The sequence below is a fragment of the Haliotis cracherodii genome, unplaced genomic scaffold (assembly GCF_022045235.1).
Source record: "Haliotis cracherodii isolate W230 unplaced genomic scaffold, xgHalCrac1.p SCAF_9, whole genome shotgun sequence".
Taxonomy (NCBI): Eukaryota; Metazoa; Mollusca; class Gastropoda; order Lepetellida; family Haliotidae; genus Haliotis; species Haliotis cracherodii.
The window spans coordinates 4,820,175-4,826,712 of NW_027266343.1; the positions used below are offsets into that span (position 1 = coordinate 4,820,175).

The following is a 6,538-nucleotide window of genomic DNA, read 5'->3' on the forward strand; positions in this document are numbered from 1 at the left end:
TCAACGTCAGACCGCCACGCGTTGTTAATTTGGTGGAGCTATCGGGTATGACAGACTTCTTAGTCTGTCCTTTCCTGTACCTCTTTGCAGCATGGCATATGGTTCACAAAACTGTAGGAAGTGACAGTCTCTTATTAAAAGGATATACTACCTTCCTGGGGGCCAATCACCAAGAACGAAGAAATGGCCTTTAACAAGATTGAAGAAAGAACAAGAACCTCTCCAATCAAGACCAAGTTCTCCAATCCCAAACCTTCCCTGCTCGAATATCTTAGCAACATTGCTAATACTTCCCCTTCAAGATGTCGTTCCTGCACATGACCTAAGTAAAGAAGTATACACGCCTATCCCACAGAGACCCGACCACAGCCATCTTCATGCAGACCCTGCACAATACAGAAACCGCCTCACACTCACCTACAAGATGGACACTGTGTACAAGATATCTCATTGGGACTTACTAATTTGTGTTTACTTACATGGACTCAATCAAGGATATATATTGTGTGACTGTTGAATAGTGCAACCAGGTATGTTTAATCAAAGCCAGTATATTAATGCCAAAATGTGTCTTTCCAAAATTTAGTTTTGTATGTGTGCAATATACTCCAAATTACATCTTTAGTCAAGCTAGATCTTTGAAGTTATTGTGTAGGGAATCTTTGAAATGTCTCCAGGCCACGCCAGACATATAGTTGCAGCTAGGGCCCAGACAAACCTAAGCTGTAGGGTTATCGAGTCACACCTCTAAGCACGACTCGTAATTTCAAAAATCTAAACGACAAAATTTGTCATTTGTTACAAGTAATTAATGTGCACAGTTTGGTACAAAATTGAATGTATTGTCTAGGACTTTGAATTCAGATTAGGGATATTCTTGGGTGAGCCACCCCTACACATATGTTTATTGTATGTCAGTATTAAGTAATTAACAGCACAGCAGTATTCAGCATTTCAGAATTTTGATGTCGGAATTAAGGATTTTTTTTCTTGGGCATCGCACCCACAATATCTGGGCAAGCTCCGTCAAAGATACGGGAAGAGCACCCATTGTACTTAAAAGGGCAATAGTACCCACAAGTACCGTTTGAGTCACGCGGTAAAGCTAGACTCCTGGTTTCAAATTTCTTTATGCGAAATATTTGCTGAGATGTTTAATTTGTACTTTTTATGACATTAATCATTATCATTGTTCGGTATTGAGTCGCACCGCCAAGCCAGACTCCTGAATTCAAAGAACCTTCAGTGATATATTTATTGAATCTGTGCAAAGCGGTAATTAACTTGTAGTGAAATTGCACATTACAAAGATCACTTGGTTAGTTTTCAAACTGGCACTAATTCAAATTGGCTAGATGATCACTTTCATACCGTCATTGCATAGATATATTTGTTACATAAGGATTTCATATAACTGATTTTGATCACATTTGCATGGTTGTTTTCCTTGGTGAAAAAGTTCACACATATCAATTTGGACTCATGTAAGCTTGGGGTCCAAGCTTCACGTAACGGAGGGAAGTTGTCATAGCGACTGATTTACAACATCCATTGTCTGAAGAACATTTGATTGCAAAGGCTCATTATCCTGGAGCCATGACATCTATATGCCTTGAAACACTTAATTGCTGTTATTTATTAGATGCTAATCCTATTTGTTAATCCCCATTTTTGTGTACATCGACCAGGATGTTCTGCCATCCTGAACAGGATGTGCAAGTATGTCACTGATGATTTACTGTTTACATTTATATTTATTACTTACTAAATGTCAGGTGACCTTGGCTATATAAGCCTTGGTCCAGAGAGGAGAGAAGAAAAAAGAAAGGTCTTACCCTTAGCCTAGCTAGGGTTAGGCTGGGTGCTCCGGGGCACCTAGACACCAACCACTACCACCATGTGCTGACCTGGCACATAGTGTCTTCTGTATGTTTACATCTACATGTATAAAGTAAAACTGTATACCGCAAGCCATCGTCTCCAAATTGTCACTTCCTACAGGAACCATACGTCGGCCCCTTGCATATACAAGTATGCAAATTGTTCATTAATCAACATCAGACCGCCACGCGTTGATAGAACCATACATGTCAACAGGAACACAGTTAGTACCCCTGGGGTTTCCTACTATGTGTCTAAATAGTCTATCCTCAAATTAACACATATATTATCAATCAAGAAATCAAGCAACTCACATATTTGGGTAGCTGAACACATCTGTCTAAAGCGATGGCAGTAATAGTACAATTATTGAAGTCACAAATATCAAGCAATGCATGCAGTAAAAAGCTCAAACACTACATGTATCATGCAGGTCCTTACCATTACAATGCCAGGTTGTGAGTGCCATTCTATATATGTATCTGTGTATGATCAATATTAAACTGTTACCTTCTTTTCGTGTCTATCCAGTAATTCGGAAGTCATACACTGTGGTGACTGTTATAACTTGAACGCAGTACTGTCCTTCGAGAGAGATGCACGCATGGGTGCACAACAAACCATGCGCTTCGTTCCGAATGCCTACCATGCTCACGTGTCATATGGTATTCAACTTTTGTATGCAGGAAGCTGTATGAATCATACATTCCCCTGGAAAAGTTGCAAAACGAGTATAACTGCAGTGTGCATGGCATGACTCACAACTGTAAAGCATATTCTGATGTCTTTATTCATTTGAAGGGTGGGGCTTTTCTTGGTAAAGATATAATTGTGATTGCTATAGGAATTCATTGTCAGAATATGAGGTGGGAGTTAACCTTCTGTTTAAATGTTGAAGCCGTAAATACATAAAGTATGTTACTATTTCTTGCGAAGTTCTGCACGTTTTCTTAGAAATAAACGTGTTATGTTTTTTGGTCTGTAGAAGGATTTGTACTGATCAAATTTGTTTTCCTAAATCGGAAGTGATGGCAATAAACCTGAGGTGTTTATCAATTTGTTATTAAGGTAGCTGGATGCATGGGTTTTCTGTTTGAAAATACCTAACGGTGACTTTGTTCATTGCATGTCATCGTACCCCGACGATGTAGAACGTTCCTCAAAATCAGTCATTGGTTTGTTATGATTACCACAGTAATTGCTATGCTCACAGGCTGCAATTGCATCATGTTTCTGCAGACATCAAAATGACAACTAGTAGCTTCATAATGGAAGGGATAACTCCAACGGTCACCTATAGGATGTGTTAACTATAGGGGATGGTGCTCTTTCATTTGCTACAGTTAAGAGGTGGGTACAGGAGTTGAACTACGAAGATGATCCAAGACCAGTAATACCTTCAACTGCTACCTTTTTGGAAAATGTTGTTAAAACATGTGATGTGAGTATTGGTGATCGGTGAGTCACCACACGTCACATAGTCAATAGGCATCTCTCATGAGAGTGTTGAGAACATTCTGAGTAAAAGAACAGGGCGTTAGAAAGGTTTTAGCACACTGAGTTCCAAGGCTTCTGACTCCTTACCAGAAATGTTCCGGGGTCTTCTTTATGCGTTAAGTGTCAAAGACTACCAGACTTGGCTAGAACCTGTGTCGTGTTTGTACTCACGGAGTGAATATGGTTTAACTCCGCTTTTAGCAATATTCCAGCAATATCACGGCGGACGACACCAGAAATGGGCTTCACACATTGTACCTATGTCGGGAATCGAACCCGGGTTTTTTCGGGGAGATGAGCGAAAGCTTTAACCACTAGGCTACCCGATCGCCCCTTGTCCTCACTGAGTATTAATCATTTGATACAAAAAAAAATCTGTTTCTGAGAGGTGCTTGCAAACTGCACAAATAACAACATAATTGAATAACTGGTTACTGTAAATTCTGTCTTTTTACATTCAGTATCACTTAATGAGAGTCGCTTGCACATTGCACGAATAACAACATAATTAATTGAGTACATTGTTACTGGAAATTCAGTTTATTCTTATTACAGTCATAATTTGTGATTTGAGGTGATTACAAATTGCACAAATAACAACTAAGGTTAAACACACCTGAAAGGGTATTTTGCACCAGTGAACTTCTCCATTGATACCTTTATGTGTATGTGTTCACAAAACGTGCATAAATATTTCTGTAAGTAATATGCGTAAAGAAGTTTAAAGATAAACATCAAAGTGAAAATCATATCATGTAGCAGAGAAGGGAAGCAACGGCATACAATTATACAAACGCTGGCTTTTAGGATGAAAGGAAGCACGTTGACTCGTCGTTCCTTTGTATCATGCTTATCTTAGAAATACTTGTCAAGACGGAATTCGAAAATTGATCGCGTCAATAATTATTTTACAGAATTGTGGCCCTTGCTCCGTTTTTTTCAACTTATACCCCATGCGCCTCTATACATACATGTATATGTGTATATGTGTGTAGAAATACAAACTAGAGTATACTTGTCATGTGAACGCATTTACTCATGTAAATTTGAGTAAATTTGCATCTTGTCTGGAGCAGGTGCAAATGAAAATGTAAATTTGCACTGTGTGTGTATGTTGCAATGTGAACGTTTATGTCAAGGTAAGAGGATGATCTTATTAATATCTGCTCTTTTGCCAACACCAAACAAATTGTCAACAGTTGCCAACTTTTATGCGTGTATACAGAGTTGAGCGGACAGTGTTTTCTTTGCTTTCAAGGAGTTAAAACTTTGTGTACAAATTAAATCAAACACATGTCGCTTCAAGCGAACGTTTTCGGCGAAGTAACTCTCTTCTCATTCAATTTTGGTTGGAAAACAACCTGTTTTGTGTTGAAAGTCGTGAACAGACTGACGAATATGTGTGCCTTACACACCTAAGATCGATGCTTTTCATGTGAACGCATAGTAAATTTACATATAAGCACGTATGTATATTTACACATGAGTAAAATTACTTACGTTAGTAAATGTTGTGCATATGAACGGGGTATTATGTTGCGTTCACAGGCACCTCTATACATATGTGAGTTTATTTGCATACGTGTGTAAGAAAGCAAACTTTCATTCATGTAACTTCAGTAGTGTCTGGGGAGAACTGTCCAAATCATACCATGCACTGAGTACATTAACATGCATGTTGATCAAGGGCAATAACTTGCAAAAGAATAATTTCCAGCACCAATTTTTGAACTCAGTCTTGACAAGTATTTCTTAGATGAGCATGCAAACTATAATTCATGTAACTTCAGTAGGTTCTGAGAAAACCTGTCCCCAATCACACAGCATGCACTAAGTTGAAAAGCATGGAGCAAGGACCATAATTGTGTACAATAATAATTGACGGAACAAATTTTCGAACTCAGTCAACAAACTCATTGCAACAAACACACACAGTGCAAATTTACATTTTCATTTGCACCTGCTCCAGACATGATGCAAATTTACTCAAATTTACATGAGTAAATGCGTTCACATGACAAGTATACTCACGTTTGTATAGAGGCGCATGGGGTATAAGTTGAAAAGCACGGAGCAAGGGCCACAATTCTGTAAAATAATAATTGATGCGATCAATTTTCGAATTCCGTCTTGACAAGTATTTCTTAGATAAGCATGATATAAAGGATCCCATCCTTTAATCCCATGTAACAGTATGTGTATGATTGTATGCCGTTGCTACGCAATCTCTGCTACATTCTCACTTAGATGTATAACCTGATACTTCTTTATACATATGAACACATACACATAAAGGTATCTGTATGATAATATCTACCATTCAAGGGCCATACATTTCAGTCTCACCTGTACGTTTGGTGTTTATTAGTCCAGAACATTGAAAGGGCTCAGTCTTGTGAACACATCAGAAAAAGCTCTACCATTAAAACACGGAGGCAGAACGACCCCCACAGGCAAAATCGATATTACCACAGTGACGATATCAACAGAAAACAAGTTATTACTTGCCCGTGAAGAGATCACCTGTTTAATAAACATACAGCTTTATTACACATTGTGTAATACCAAAACGCGTGCTTATGTACTCTCAGAACACGTTTCACGAACAAATATTGAAAGCTCTCAACATCCCTTGGCTTATTCAAAGGCATTGTGTGTGGAGATGATAGATCATTGGGAGGAGCTTATGCACACTCGATGAACCCAGCAACCTTGTTGACTGACGTCACATGGCATTGTTTCGCTGATGGATCTTGCAACAAATTTCAACAAATTACGTCATTGGGTGTTGTGACGTGATTGTAAACTTTGAGGTGCAAGGCCCCGTTCCACAAGGCGATCGTACTCCAGCGCGACGACAGTCGTTAGCCTTAGAAGTTAAATTATGTGAGTTGTGACTTTTGACTTTTGACGTGTTTGAAGTATTATTCTGTTAAACTCAATTGGATTATGCCGTGGATCGTGTAGGTGTCAGCCTATTTACACTCAACAGTATAATTCTAAAAACATTATAACTGACAAGTAATAAATAAAATACTAAACTCGCTCTCGTGTAAAACCAATTTTATGAAACTCGTGAATAGTTGTGGTATCTGACTCTCTTTCGCTCGTCAGATACCAGAACTATTCACTCGTTTCATAAAATTGGTATTACACGGGA

General features: G+C 38.6%; 1 protein-coding gene across 1 annotated transcript in view; it reads right to left on the reverse strand.

Annotated features, from left to right (window-relative positions):
- Nucleotides 1-2,485, reverse strand: part of LOC139452666 (protein mono-ADP-ribosyltransferase PARP15-like) — a 73,898-nt gene extending 71,413 nt beyond the window's left edge. Inside the window, exon 1 of the mRNA XM_071234206.1 lies at nt 2,392-2,485. The gene's annotated coding sequence lies outside the window, so the exon portion shown is untranslated. The remainder of the gene's footprint in view (nt 1-2,391) is intronic.
- Nucleotides 2,486-6,538: the final 4,053 nt, after the last annotated feature.